The sequence below is a fragment of the Hemicordylus capensis genome, chromosome 3, assembly GCF_027244095.1.
Source record: "Hemicordylus capensis ecotype Gifberg chromosome 3, rHemCap1.1.pri, whole genome shotgun sequence".
Classification (NCBI taxonomy): Eukaryota; Metazoa; Chordata; class Lepidosauria; order Squamata; family Cordylidae; genus Hemicordylus; species Hemicordylus capensis.
In genome coordinates, this window is record NC_069659.1 from 26314957 (window position 1) to 26331340 (window position 16384).

The window sequence follows — 16384 nt, forward strand, 5'->3', positions numbered from 1 at the left end:
TCTAATCAAATTGAATCGCAAGAGATTTGGGCTCGTCCAGAAAAAAAGAAGGACTTCACACAGTGCCTTATTAATTGATGGAGCTTGCTGTCCCAAACACACTAGAAGCCAGGGGGTCACCCAATGAAACCAATTGGCAGGAGTTTTTGTTGCAGACAAATTACTTATCCTTTATAAGTAATTGAAGAGGAAGCCAACTTTAACTGAGAAACAAGAGTTTGATATTTATTACTTGCTAAACATAGGCTAAGAAAACAATAAACAGGGTAACAGTCTCTTATGCAGAGAAAGGGAGAACTTATCAGTTTGAACTCAAGTCAGCAAGTGAGGAGACAAACAATGGCCACCTTTGGACAAAACATGACACTGTGGGCCCAGTGGGCCCACGGTTCCATGCCACCCTCCCCCAACTCTCCTGTCTGCATTTGGACAAAACGGAAAGGTCCCTCGTTGCAGTCTTGCTGACTGTAGAGAGGAGGGAGAACTGGCTGCCAGGGCTTCCTTCTTTAATGAAGGACACCAACAGCAGCCGGAGCTAGGGAGGAGCTTCCTTCCTCAGCTCTGGTTGCTTAAGGGGGTAACTGCAGTGCCAGCGTTCAGATATAATGCTGGCACTGCAGAACTGGAGTTAATGGTGGCAAAACTCAATACAAACTGAAGGTACAAAATAGAGTTTGAGGAGGGAGACCACAGCTCCATATCAAAACAAAACTAAGGTTGCCCATGTTTAGATGAACAGTTAACAAGACCTCTGGTTTTGTGTTACATGCGGCCAAAGTGACTCCACCCCCCAAGCCAGTACACAGACACATCTAAACATACACAAGCATGTCCCAAATCCCAGATCTGTTCATATCCCATAGCTAATCCCAACAGATTTTGAGTGGAGGAAGTATTTTGTAATGTAATGAATAATTAATCTATGGGTGGGGTTCACGCATAGCATGGAACCTTCTTGTAATCTTGGTTACCCAGTTGTGCATGATCATGTACATGATCTGCCCTATTGCAACAACTGCATGCTCCCTTTAGGCAGGAAACCTAAATGTGTAACCAAGAACTGAAGTTGGCTCGTCCACCCTGGGAATGCTCCACCTTATACTATATGGATACCTTATGCTGTATCTGACTCCACACTCTTCGTGAACCCTAATTCATTTCAGGCAAACCTGCCCCCTTCATTGAGATCAAAGGTTGTAAACAAATGACAAAGGGAAGGCTTGCCAGTTAAGGGGCAGCACAAGGCTGGGATAGCAACCAGGACTTCACTGGGAGTATAACTTGGCTATTTCCAACAAACCAGGATATGCGGCCATCTGTGGCACGAATTTCAGGTTCCAGGTAAAACTTGGGCTGCTCGAACAGCAGGTTTCCTGCTATGTGTGAATCTAATATATGGAATTTGCTGCTGTAATATGTGGTGATGGCCACTACCGTAGATGGCTTCAAAATGAATGGAGGATGAGTCTGTCAATGAGGCTATTCTCACGATTGGCCAAAAGTGAGCTAAGGGAGCCTAGCCTGCTTTTGGGTGATCATGTGCTGCAACAGGAGCAGTGCGGCACCTGGCAGCAAACCTCCCAAAGTACCCCTCCCCTTAGACGAGGTTAACGGAGTGAGCGCTCTGTTAACCTCATCTTTTTGATTGTGTGTTGCCACAGCGCATGGCAACACATGAGTAGACTTCCGACTGGGAGACTGCAAGCAGCCTCCCGGGCTCGGGGGTCTTTCCAGGATGCCCCGTGCACTTGTGCAGGGCATCTTGGAACTTCTGGGGGCCGCATGGCCTCTGATCCCTGCACCCCTCACCATCTCCATGATGGAGCTGGCAGTCATGTGGGCGGCCGATTTGGCCACCCAGTGCTGCTTTCTGGTCGTCTACAGGAAGAGCGGGCTAAGCCTGCTCTCCTCGTTGACCCGGAAGAAGCTCTTCTCACTGATTGTGAGAAGAGCTTCGATGACTACTAGTCATTATGGCTACACGCTACCTGTAGGTTCTGAGGAAGTATGCCTCTAAATGGCAACTACAGGGGAGTAATGGCAGCAGAGGACTAAATTGTATTCCTTTATTGTGCAATAAGCTGTCTGCACTGGTTGTCAAAGCAGAGCATGTTAACAGGCTGACCCCAACAATTTCCTCTGTAAAACATCTTTAACATCTTTGTTAGGATGTGTAATCTCACAATGGATCTCATATTCAGTACAGAACAGCTTCAGTGAAAACATGTTCAGAAACATATACTGGCCCAGTTCACACAATAACTTAAATCTAGGTTTAATGTGGGTTACCAACACTGATGTGATTGTGGGAACCCATGCCAAGGTGGTTTATGACCCAGGCATGGGTTCACACAATCATGCTAATGTTGTTAAACCACATTAAACCTAGATTCAAATGACTGTGTGAACCAGGCCACTATCTAATAGGCAACTACTAGGGCTGCATTTATGGAAAGGAAAACACTTTTCTATTGATGTGTGTGCTTTTGCATACATGTGCATTAGGGTCACAATAGGGCTGTAAGAAGAGCCCTCGTGCATTCAGTTTTGAAAAGAGGGGAGGAAGGAGAGTCTGGGAGCAGGTGGGGAGGGGAGGAGGCAGAAGTGCCATATGGTGCAACACCTGCCACCACTGTGGTAAAGGGAGGCTATCCAACAGTGGTCAGTGCCTGCTAGCAGGGCCCAATCCTTCTAGGGGCCCCAAGGAGAAGTCATCAGAAGTGGGACTCTGTGAGGTGCTGGGTCCTCAACAGCTGCCTGAGAGAGCTGTCCTATGACACTGTTCCGGCCCTAAATGTCCGGTTAATTAATAAAAAGGTGTAAGTGTTCTAAAACTGTGATAATTAGAACCACACTGGAGGCAGATTGTTTTTTTCAGAATGTCGAAGGCAGCTTGAAATAGGAATCACTATTGAAGCGCACACTCATCACAGTTTCACCTCTGGTGCAGCATTTCCCCCCAGGTTTCTGTGTTGTTTCAACAACAGACAAGAGTGGGACAAAAGAAATATGTCTCGCAGTATCTGTCAGGATGCCATGTTACCTGGAGACCTGTGTGGCCGTGTGGAGTCTGGAGAAAGGCATGGCATCCCTCCTGCGGGGCTTTTGTTCCCTTCAGGGGGCAGCAGGGATGAGAAGAATCCAGGTTGGTCAGATCCCAGTGGGGTTGAGAGGGCAAGGCAGGGAGAGCTGCTAGGGATGTTCACAAAACCACCAGGCCCAGCCATGGCCACGCAGGGTCCCACTCTGCAGGTGTGGTGGCCTCCAAAATGGCCTCCACGCCAGGGAACAGGCCCAGAAAAGGCCAAAGAAGCCCAAACCAGATGAATTTTAAAGGAAGGAAGGCTGGCGGGGGAGAAGGAATCTCTGCAGACTTCCCCGCCACCTTGGAGAAGACCTCCAGAGGGAGTAAGTTAAAAAATTTTTTTAAGGCTCGTTGAACTCCCAAACTGGGAGGGGGTTCAGTTCAGGGTGGAGCTGAAACTGGTGGGGTGAGATCTGGCTCAACCTTGAACCTTCAAACCAAACCGGTTCGACATCGAACCGGTTTGCACACCCCTAAGAGCTGTAGGAAAGAGCTCTAGGGAGACAGCTAGGTTGGGTGGGGCAAGAAACACGAAGCAAGGTCAGGAAGGGGGCAGGGCTGGAAGTAGGCTTTAAGCCCCATCAGCTCTGCACCGGGGCATTTAAAGGCAAGGCAGCCAATAATGCGGAGGATGGGAGCCGGAAGTTCCCCAGGAGAGGGAACCAGCTGAATGCAGCAAGCCAGGGGGAGGACTCAGGCGACAAACTAACCTCTCTCCCTGCCTGTTCCTGAGGCTGACCTTTTACTTGTGCTTACCCAGTCATTCTGGAGTTCAAGAAGGGCCAGGAGCCCACCTCATCCCCTGGGAGTCTGACCACATCAAAAGCAAAGCCTCCCGGCCTCAAACCACATTCAGTTGCTGCTGTTCAAGTTCACTTGCCTGTCCCCAACCCCATTCAGTGGGATTTACTTCTCTGAGTCAACATACCTAGGATTGCTCTGCAATAAATCTAGGCTATGTCACCCTCAGGGTCCTAATTCTGGGTTGCAGGGAGCACTTCCAGAAGAAAGGGAGACCAGTGAATATCACGCTCCCGCGTGGATGCATGCACCGCATTAGTGCAGAATGCTGCAGCAGTGCCTGCACAGCAGCAGCGCTTCATTGGGAGCACTGGTGCTGCCTCGGTCTGCATAGCTAGCGCCCCGTCTATGGAATAGTCTCCTCAGTGAAGCTTGCCTGGCATCATCTGAAAGGTGAAGACGTTCTGTTCATTAATTTAAAAAAATTAAAATTAAAAAAAGTTTTATAAAATGTTTTGTATTGTATTTTGTATTCTCTATTTTGTGTTGTAAAGTGTTTGTCTTGCTTGATGTGTTTTTATTGGATGGGTTTTTTTTTTACTGTTGTGTTATTGTTAACCACCCAGAGAACAATTTGTTATGAAGTTGCTAGCAAAGAAATTTGATTATTCTTAGTGTTGCTATTGCTATCTTTATGGAGGCTCAGACAGCTATTTGGCTTTGCCTCGGAGGTTCCCTAGGGGGAAAGAGAACTGAGAATCCTTGACATGCATTGAAAGAGAGAGAGAGAACAGACAGATGACTGCATAACATAATATAAGACGAGTGCCCCTGACTCACACCAAGGGGATTGGGGGGCATCCATTGCAGCATCCCGATTCTCATAGTGGCCAGTCGGATGCCTCCAGGAAGGATGTGAAGGAAATTGCCCTCTTCCACCATTGCTCCCCTGCAGCTGTTATTCATCTTCTAACTTCCACAAAGTAACCACAAGATGCTGATATTTCCTTTTTGGGTAACTTTGCAAAAGAAGTTTCAAATGTTCTGTCCTCTAGAACAAGCTCCAGTCAACAGGAAGGTGTCTGATCCTGAATGGACTGAGTACTCGCAAGGTCCTGTTGGTGGCATGGGAAAAAGAGGGCGCTCAGAACCTTAAAAGGATCGGAAGAAGAGGAAATGGGTTCAGCATTTGCAACATGGTCTGTTACTAAACTCCTGTGCCTCCATGGCTTTCATCATTCTGAAGTAATGCTTGTTTTTGTTTTAAGTTTCTTGCTTAAGCTTCAGCCTTTTCCCGTAGAGTAAAGCACCATTTTAGCAGCATAACATGATTTGCAAATTATCAGATAATACAGATCTGAAGATGGGACCAGAATGTCATCAAGTCTAACTAATTATTAAGGGGATCCTCCATCAGTTTGGCTCCCTACTGAAATAAGAGCCTCCCCATCTCTTTCAACTTTTAAAAAGTTGTAAGACTGTTTTGATTGTTTTTAATGTTGTTTTAGAATATTGTTTTTAAAAATTTTAAATTGTTGTGTTTTAAATTTCTTGTTTTTGTTTTTATCTCATGTTTTACTTTTGTTTTTATCTTCTTGTAAACAGCCCAGAGACGTGGGTTTTGGGCGGTATAAAAGTATAAATAAATAAATAAATAAGACCGTCAATGCACATTTGTTCTCTCAGGCTTTTAATTAGATAATGTTTTAATAGTTTGATGGTTTTAATGTTGTTTTAAATTTTAAATTGTTGTAATGTTTTAACCTTTTCATTCCTTGTTTTTATTGTATTGTTGTAAATCGCCCAGAGACTTGCATTTTGTGTGGTATATAAATATGTTAAACAAACAAACAAACAAACAAACCAATAAAATAAGGAGCTCCTGCTGCACATATTGCCTTGCTTGGTATTTTAAAAAGCCCCTTCTTCATCACAAACCTTCATCCATCCATTCAGGGGCGTAACTACCATTAGGCAAGGGGAGGCTGTCGTCTTGGGGCCCCACTGCCTTGAGGGCCCCCCCAGAGGCACATCACATGACTCCCCGCCCACCCGTGTTGCACCCCCTATGAATTATGTTGTGTCTCTTGGAGATCGGCAGGAACAGAGAGTAAAAGAAACTCAATTCAATGTGAACTAAGTATTCATCGTATTCATAATGGTGATGTGAGTGTGAGTGCACAATATATTGTGAAGTGTGTTTGTGTGTGTATATCAGCGGGGGCCCATTTTAAAATCTTGTCTCTGGGCCCCGTCCAACCTTGCTACGCCCCTGCATCCATCCATTCATTTGAAATATTTATACCCTGCCACTCCAGTACACTACTGCTCAGGGCAGCTCATAACAATACCCTTGCCCCCTGTTGAGATCATAAGGGGGAACCTGGTTGCTTATGCTGCCAGGCCATCGGGTGGTTACTTGAAATTTGGCCTTCTCTATAGTTGTCCGGGGACTTTGGAATGCACTCTCTGTCAGAATAAGGTATATTTATACTACCAGGTAGTATATACATTTGAAAAATAACTAAATCAATAAAGTGAGCAGTACCACCCCATGTCTGTGAAGCAGCAGAGGAAGCCGCTTTATATCTAACCAGACCACCAGTCCATTAGCTCAGGATGGTCTACACTGACTGGCAGGGGTTCTCCATGGTTTCATGCAGGAGTTTCTCCCAGCCCTATCTGGAGATGCTGGGGATTGAACCTGGGACCTTGTGCATGCATGCATGCAAGCAAATGCTGTCTCACTGAACTATGGCCCCATCACCTGAGGGGAATATCTTACAGTGCTCACATGTAGTCACCTATCCAAATGTAAACCAGGGCAGACTCAGCTCTCCTTCCCAAATCCTGGAAGAGCTCTGAGCATTATAATCAGGAGTCACTTTGTTCAAAATCAAGTAAATATATTTGAGTGTGAAAGTCTGTGGCTTGCCTGCCTCTCTTGATAGGGCATGCTAGCAGAATGGGCCATATTCAGACTGACTAAACACACCAGCTGACATCTAGATTAACTACAGGGTAGGGGAAATTTTTGCTGATCTCTCTTTACCTCTGAAGTCTGTTGTGCCCCACCACCCCCTCCCCCACAATATGTCCCGGATGCCTGTGTGACAACTTAGCCTTCCCCAATAGAGGGAGCTCCTGAATGGGTAACTGATAGAACTCTAGTAGACACATATGGATCTAGCCTAGTGAGTTTTCATTTGTCCCCTCTTGGGCGCCACCACTCTCTGATGCCAGCTTAGGTGAAGCTATCACCCCTAGTGTTCTACCAGCCTGGCTTTTACTCCTTGGGGATTCACAGAAGTGGCCAGGCAAAACTGACACTGCTTCAGAGTCTATGGGAAGACTTGAATTAGAAATGGCACCTCCGGTTGGCAAATCCCAAACTTTATCCATGCATTAATTTATTTTAGAATTGCATTAAGTATATAGCAAGGTGCTCCTCCTGCCCTCCCTCCCTCCTATTGCTATACTGCCCCATCTGTCAGCTCTGGGCAGTTCGCGACAAACAAAACAGAGACATAATCAGTTAAAACCAACAAAACAATTAGAAACTAAAACAATAGAAAGAAGTTTAAAACAATTAAAAAACAGTTTTAAAACACTGGAATAATGGTTTTATTTCCAGTTTATCTTGTATTTTATTATTTACTAGTATGTGTAAGCCCGTTGTAATAACGGGCTCTAGTGGGGAGGGGTTTCCCGCTGCCGCCTCACCCGCCTCGGGCGCACTCCTTGGGCCAACACCTCCGCCGCCGCCTCGGGCGCTCTCTCCGCCTGCCGTTTCTTGTGGCGGCGGCCGCCGCCATCGGAGCCAGTCGCCCCACCACGGCCACCGCCTCCTTGGCCCGCACTCCTTGGGCCGAGGCCGCGGCTCCGCCGCCGCCTCGGCCGCACTCTCCGCCCGCCGCTTCTGCTCCTTCTGGTCTCCCGTGGCGGCGGCCGCCGCCATCGGGGCCAGTCACCCACCGGCGGCCAGGTCCAACATGGCCGCCCATCTCCGCGCATGCCCAGAACGGGCGAAAAAGACACGGGCGGCACGGACGCACGCCCAAGGCTTTTATGGGTAAGGATTTCCAATTTAATGGCAAGTGAAGTGAAAAATAATATGAAATAATTACACTGGGGGAACCCTGTTACAGAATTGGTGGACCTGTTCACATAAGCAAATATTTTGGAATCAATAACTGTAAAAATGTTAGAGATTAAAGGGGTTTTGATACCCTTCCATTCTAAACATTTAACTCTGAGTTCTCCAGATGAATCAAGAATGAAACTGGAACTAGAACTAGAGTATCATATATTAATTGCAGCAAGACATACAATAGTTGTACAATTCTTACAAAGATGGTAATATTTAGAGAAAGGAGGAGAAGAGAGATAATTTGGAGATGTATTGGCAAAAATTGTATTGTATTTACCAGCAGCTATTGTCAAGTCTCATCCTCGTTAAGAGATATCAAGGACATGCACATGACTTTGGGTGGGTGGGGAGGGTGGCCAAGGGGGAAGGCAGGGTTTTACCTACCTCCCCCCCCCCAAAAAAATTATCCTGCTGCTCAAAGCAGTGTGGATTGAGCACCCAGATAAGCCTGCTGCTCTGAGCAATGCGGATCCCAGCCTCCAGGTATCCCACAATGCACCATGTGATGAGTGTGGTGCATTGGGGGATCTCCTGTGAGTCTGACGCTCTAGGCAGACGACTCTGTGTGCAGCCCAAGCACACACACACAACCCTGGCCCTGGGGCTGAGGTTGTGCTTGCACCCTCTAGCCCCAGTTAAGGGCCAGGGTGAAAATTCGGGCTAGTGGGGTTGGAAGTGCTGGGAATGGAGCGATTGCAGCAGTCCATATGAGCAGCCCAACTCAGGCTGAGCTGCCCTAGCCTATGTGGGTTGCTCATGTAAATAGCCTCATGGAAGTGTATATAAGTTTTAATAACTAGAATTTTTAAGGTAGATATATTGTTTATAAATATGGTACTGTGGGGGGAAAGTGTAGACACTACTGAGCTAGACGGACCAATGGTCTAACCTGGTACAAGACAGCTTCCTATGTCCGTACGTTCTTGAAAATACAAATTTATCTCCTTTTCTTGTACTTTCTCTTTTTTTCTTGTGCTGTTTGCCCTCACTGTTTCTGGCAGCTTCAATCCTTCCTTTCTACTGCCTTGTAGGTCTCTCATTTCTTTGTGCTCTGCAACCTGACTTTTTTCCACCCCTCATATCACCCCAGTGAAGTGTGTTTCTTGCCATTTGCATTTTGCTAGGCTCTGGTGAGTTAGAGCATAAAACAATCTTTCTGGCATGGAGACTGAGTTATGAAACAGAAAGTAAAGCAAAGCAGGGAGAGTGCAGAACCAGCAGTTACATCCTTGCCAAAATATGTTTTTAATAAGAATAAAAAGAGAGCTTTTACATTTCTATTTCACTCTGTAAACTGTCACTCTTCCTACTTTGTGAGCTGCCAAATTGGATCCAGCTACACCATGTTTTCCACACCAGAAGACTACCAGCCCTTCGTCTCACCCCAAGAAAGTAACCTACCACTGTTACAGTATGTGCCACCTGTTGGAAGTGAAGGACTCTCTCTCTCTCTCCTTCTTCTTCTATCACACACGCTCACCTCTCTCTCTGTACCATGTGTGCAGAGATGCACACAGCATCTCTCTGCATCCACCTAGCTAGATTAGAGATTCTATCTCTCCACTTTCCTATCTAGAATGGAGTTCTCCAATAAAGACTCCTTATATTGATTTGAAACTATGAACTGGCTCCAAGTTTCTTTTGCTCTCAGCAAATGTGTATGCCTGGGCAGAATCCACTGTGTTTTGCCTCAGTGCACTCTGCTGTAATAGAAGGGTATCTATCTATCTATCTATCTATCTAAGCCATCTTATTTGTTTGTTATTTCTCTTTGTAAACCGCCCTGAGCCATTTTTGGAAGGGCGGTATAGAAACTGAATTATTTATTATCATCATCATCATCATCATCATTATTTGATTTTTATACCATAGGAACATAGGAAACTGCCACATACTGAGTCAGACCATTGGTCTATCTAGCTCAGTATTGTCTTCACAGACTGGCAGTGGTTTCTCCAAGGTTGCAGGCAGGAATCTCCCCCAGCCCTATCTTGGAGAAGCCAGGGAGGGAACTTGAAACCTTCTGCTCTTCCCAGAGCGGCTTCATCCCCTGAGGGGAATATCTTGCAGTGCTCACACATCAAGTCTCCCATTCAGATGCAACCAGGGCAGACCGTGCTTAGCTATGGGGACAAGTCATGCTTGCTACCACAAGACCAGCTCTCCTCTCCAAGACCAGCTCTCCTCTCCAAGACCAGCTTTCCTCTCCTCTGCAAGACCAGCTCTCCTCTCCTCTACCGCCCTTCCAAAATGGCTCAGGGTGATTTACAATTAAAACAAAGCATTAAAATAGTAAAGAGCTAAAACAAAAATTAAAAACAATATAACAACAATTAACAAATTAAAAAACATTTTAAAACAATCAAACAATTGCAGTAATTGAAAACCCCAAAACCAGGTTAGAATATTAAAACCAATTTAAAAACTCTGGGAAGTCAGGCCAAACAAATACATTGTAAGGGCTCTCCTGAAGGCTAATAGAGAATTCAAATTACGGATTTCTGTAGGGAGTGCATTCCACAGCCCCAGAGCAGCTATAGAGAAGGCCCGCCTCTGAGTCACCATCAGACAAACTGGTGGTAACTGGAGATGAACCTCCTCAGATGACCTTAATGTGTGGTGGGGATCATGCAGAGAGACATCCCAACACCACCCACAGTTGTAGGATATACCCAATTAATCCAACTCGGTGAATGACTTTAAACCTGCTTATAAAAATTAGTGCATCCCAACAGCTGGAACATGTGTGTGTGTTTGAGAGACTGGAAGAAGGTGTTGGGAAGGAACATGGCTTATGTTGATTGACAGTACTAGAAAGCAACAGGGGCAATTCCTTATTTTTCACGGGCTCATCCTTCAGATAACCCATATTGTTTAGACTTTAAAGGCCAGCAGCAGAACTGAACAGCTGAGCTGGGAAAGCATATTGTGAGCCAATGACGCTCATACTAAATCAGTGCAACATGTTCTAGCTGACTTGCTCCCATCACTATTCTTATATAAATACGCCTTACAATAAGTAAGTAAGTAATCAGAGAAATAATGAACATGCACAACAGACCTAATAAACTGGAAAGCACATTTTAAGAGTGGGTTTGTCTGGTATGATGATTATTTTATTGGTTTTGTCCACTGCTTTTCATCTGCAAGATTTATTTTTTTAAAATGTGTTCATTAGATTCAGGAGGGGTTGCCAAGCTGGCTCTCCTCATCCACAAATCTAAACTGCGTGCATTACATGAGGAGGGAGCAGGGAGTGTATGAAGTCCTTGACAGATCACCATATATGGCTCATGAGATGAAGGTCCCCCCCCTTTTTTTTTCTGGACGAGTGAGAACATTTATAGCCTGGGGCACAGCATCTATAGCCAAGATCTAGGGACAAATGGCTGGAAATAACAATCAGCCTGGTGTATGAGGCTTGGAACTGCAGCCTCCAGAGCAGATGAAGATGTACTTCTTAAGCATCTCTGGCAGTGGAATAAGGAACGGAGCAATCCAGGATTATGGAAATGAATTACAGAATCTGTTTTTTGTTAATTCCTAGAGTCTTACTCATTGGACAGCTTTTGAGGCTTGGCTTCCTTTTGTTCGAGGTCCCTTGAAAAAGCCTCTGGCTGTTTCCAGAACATTGAGTAGCAGCACAAGAAACAAAAATTAATGGGGGAGCACAGAAGGGGCAAAGTGCATTTCTAGGTCTCCCATGTTAAATTTCTAAAAGAGAAATGGAGGCTGAAGCTGGAGGGAGGGGCAACGACTTTTCTTTTTAGACTGTGAGCCCTTTTGGGACAGGGATCCACTTTATTAATTCATTATTGTCTTCTTTGTGTAAACCGCTTTGGGAACTTCTGTTGAAAAGTGGTATATAAATATTTGTTCATGGTTTGTTTTGTTGTTTTGTTTTCTGAGAAGGTGCTTGCCCACTTTTGTTTCCCCCTCTGGAGTTGCTCTCGGGAGCATTACAAAATGCACCTCTTAACTGTCCTTCATGGCGTGAACCACATTATGCAGATTTTTGTCATCCTAAAATCCATTTTTACCATTTGTTCTTTGTTTAAGGGAAGCAAAGAAGCGAGATGTATGTTAAAAATGGATAGCCTCAATATGCAATGTATTCTCACTGATGGAGAGAGACCTCAGTGCTGTATACCCCTGTCAAGGAAATGACTCCACTGACATGGAGTAATGTTGCAATAGTTTCTCGTAAGTGAGGTAAGATTAGACAACTGTTCTCATGTGTAATAGTCTTTCTGCTGCAATTCCAAATTTGGCAGAACACCAGAATTCAAGTCACCAAACCCCTTTCCCCACCAATTGCTCTTTGCTACAGTTCTCCCCACCACACATATACAGCAATTTCCTCCTTGTCTCACCCCAAGGGGTGCCAAGATTAGCCTGGCATCTACAGGAATTGACATCAATCTCTGGGTCACCACTGGAAACAATTCTGGAGATTTTAATGTCTTGATATTGGTGGTGGTGGGGATTGGTGGGACGGATATCCAGAATAGCTTCAGTCAGACTGCCTTTGAACAAAACGTGAAACTGGAGGAAACCATGGCAGAGGTTCAAGATTTTGCTCCTCTGAATGTGTGAACCAGTGATTTTGTCACGGAACCATGGGTCGGTTTTAGCTCCCAAACCTGAATCAGAACTTCCAGTCTGCTCTCAGTTGCACCACCAAAATCTAAGGTCCAAAAGTGGGATCATGTCGTCCTAATCATGCTGCTATGTTCTTCAGTTTTTGCAAGCTGCACAAACTGGAGTAGAGGGTAGGAAGCTTCTCCCTCTCTCCTTCTAGATTGATTGCTGCTGCTTTCCTTCATGCAAAGGAGGAAGCCCATGCAGTCAGTTCCTTTCCCTTGCAGGCGGGGAGACAAACTGCGGGTCCATTGGACCCACAGTTTGCCATTACATCCGAAGGTGGCCTTAGAGTTAGCAGCCCTACCCATGCACTTACTGCCTTCATTTTAGAGGCCCCCGCCTCACCCCTGCCCCCCATCCAAGCTTCAACACTGGGAAGAAGACCAGGAGGGAGATAACAAGTTTCAAAAGGGCATTTGAAGCACCACTTCTGCCTACTTGCAGATCTTCCTCTACAATTGCTCCCCAAGGCCTTGCGTTTCTGTCCTTGATAAGGTTGGGACCATAAATAGACAAGCTGATGTCTTCTTCTTCAGTGATGTGCTGTCACAAAAAGATGCTTTGCATGATGTGGTGTTTTTGGTTAACCTGTTCATTGATCCAGGCCAGCTTTTGAATGATGCTTTAGTTACTTTTATTCCAGTCCTGGAGTAGAGGCGGGGCTAACAAACAGCCAGCAGCAAGAGCACTGAAGGCAGACTGCACTTGCCTCTCTGTAAATAATATCTGTCTCATTAAATTGTTAATATTCCTGATTCAACTCCACTGTCTTGTCCTTGCATACCACAACTCTCTCCTCTGGATTCTACCCATGACAAAAAGGATTTTTATTTTCCAGATTGTGAGCTAACCAGCTTTATGGTTCCTAGTATGCCCTTGTTTTTTCACATTAGCCACTTTAACACTTTGAAGATTTGTACAGAATAATTCCCTTTAGATCAGCGTTCTTCACTGTAGGACTTGGGGGCCAGTGGCAGCCCCTAAGTGCGGTTCTCTGCACCAATTCTTTACTGGGCCTGTTGGAAGCTTTTCTCAAAGTTGAATACTCTGCATGCACCCTCTGGCACCCTGTGGAGATGACAATTCTCACTGTGCAGCGCTGTGCTTTGTCCAGTGCTGGGGTCCCCTTTAAGGGAAATGGTGCCCTCTTGAGCCCCTGCGCCATCTTGGAAGGCATGCACTGAGTGCTTGAAAGTGTAACCCTTCCCCTTCCTGGTGCTTGCCTCCTGGAATTCTTAGGAGAGGGCTCGTCTCTCTTAAAGGCCCCTCTCAGCGCTGAGAAAAGTGCAGTACTGTGCGGAGGTCAGCACAATGGGAAGCGGCTCTCACAATGAAGTTTTTTTTTTAAAACCCTTTAAAAACCAAAACTGGCCCCTGCTTGAAAAATAGTGCTGATCATGGCTTTCGATGGTACTTTCCTGTATGCTAGATAAACCATCCATGTCTCAAGAATGGAAGCCAGAATAGAATATGCTTGTAATACAGAAGTGTATATGGTTCCTCCTGGCCAAGTTATCTTGGGGTGGGAAACTAACAGTGCTGCACTGCAGCAGTTCTACTGTTACTACTACTACTACTACTACTACTACTACTACTACTACTACCACTACACAATAAAAACAACCATGATAACAACAACAGTAAAGGCCCACATGCTCTATTATAGCCTTTCAGTGTGATGGAAGCAGAGCGATGGGTCTGCAAGGTGCCTTCAGTGTCTCTACACTGAAGGCTTCTTGTGCAATGGACAGTGTGGAAGGGGAGTGGGGAGCAATTTTTGCCTCCGAAATCCCTTTACACACACACACACACACACAGCTTGTGAATGGGCCCGTTCCCCCCACCCACATGTGATATTGGGAGTGGCACAGGATTGGTTGATTGCCTTCAGTTCCTTAGCTGAATCATGATGTGAGAACAAAAACTCAGTAGTCTTTGTATAGCACTGAGGATGCTGTCTCACACTGAAACGTCTGCTGTTTTGTTACATCTGTGGTTTAGTTTTTAAGTTTTAAACTTTTGAATGTTTTTAAACTTTTAACCTTTATTGTGCCTTAAAGAAGGCCATTGAAAAAGCTTTGCAATTTCAAAATGTATTCAAAGGGGCTGGGAGGCAGAGAGAGGCCTTCCATCCGGAGAGAAGGAAGGTTTGATTTTGTGGTTTATTTTCTCAGCATTGACTATAATGTGGTGCTGTTACTTGCTGCTATAAGTATCTGGTTTTGCTGGATCTCAGATTGGGGAAGTCAGAAACTTGAGTGCCTTCCCTGCCCCTCTGCAGCTATGTTATGGTCTGTTTGTGAGATGGTGAGAAATGTGACAGCTCTCTCTGTGTTATTTCTTGGTGATTGCCTTGACTAACTTGTGTTTCACACACTGCTCTGGTCTCAGGGTTGGAGCCACCATTGGCCAAATGGGTTCCAAGAACCTGGGCCACCACACCTCGGAGCCTTGCCTTGTGCCCCAGCCACACCCCCTGTGTTTGATGTCAGATGCAGGGTGCATAGCTTTGCTTGCAAACTGGGCCAAAAGGTCTCGTTGGCAAGCAAGCCCCAGCCCCTGCATCTTATATCAGATGCAGGGTTGGGGCTTAGCAAGGGGGCAGGGCTAGGAGTCCATGGCAGCGGAGTGGACCCTGGCCATCACTGGCCTCCCTCTGCCCCTGTCTGGCCTTCTCTGCATTGCTTATCTCACATAGTCAAACTATGGCTGCAGATGTTGCTGTAGTTTTCATTCATTCATTCATTCGATTTGTACACTGCCCCAAATTTCCATCTCTGGGCAATTAACAGTTGAGCTTATGGCTATGCTTGCTAGCTGCTAAGGATGCTGATGTGCTGTGGCAGCTGTTGCAATTAAGGACAGAATCATAATCATGTGAGATAGAGCAACTTGTGCCGACAATGTTATTGCAGCGCAGGAACTGTGACTGGCAATGGATTCTGGGTCAGTGATTCCTTTTTTGGCCATCTTTGGAATGTGTGTTTGGCAAAATGTGGTGTTCAGTGTTGGGAAGAAATGTGTTTGTTGCTCTGCACTCTTGTATTTCAAGGCAGGGTTACAAAACATGTGCACGCACAGTGCACTCTTCTTGTTCCGCCCATAAGGATCAATGGGGAACTAGAATAAAACACCAAAGTGGGTTGGGTAGTACAGTGCAATGGGTGCTACCTATCACCCAACCCACAAAAGAAATGGGCAAGTGTGCAATTTTTAATTTTTTTAACCTAACTCCCATAGGATCATGTGAGTTTTTTGGGGGGAAGTTTAGAAACATTTAAGAAAATAGTTTCTTGCCCATTTCTTTTGTGGGTTGGGTGGTAGATAGCACCATCATGCCCTACCATCCAACCCACTTTGGTGTCACTAGGACCTACCTATGGGGAACAATGGGGTGATTCAAGTGCCCCATTGTTCCATATTGGCAAATCACGTTTTTTTGGGGGGGGGTTTGCACATTTCTGGTTTGATTTGTTGAACTGGCTGGCAATTGTCAGCTGGTTCAATGAATCAATTCAAATTTTTGCAAACTGATTCAAGGTTGAATCGAATCACAAAAAACGATTTGTGTACACTCCTAGTGTGAACCATGCAGAGTGGCAAAATGTGATGTTTTCCTCTTTCACCACTTATTTATGGGTTGAGTGATTGCGATTATGGAACCTTGCACTGCCCTTATTCTGAATTAATTAATCCCGAATTAAAAGATATAGTCTTGGATTTGTAGCATTGGTGGAAGAGAACAACAAAAGAAACACAGAAAG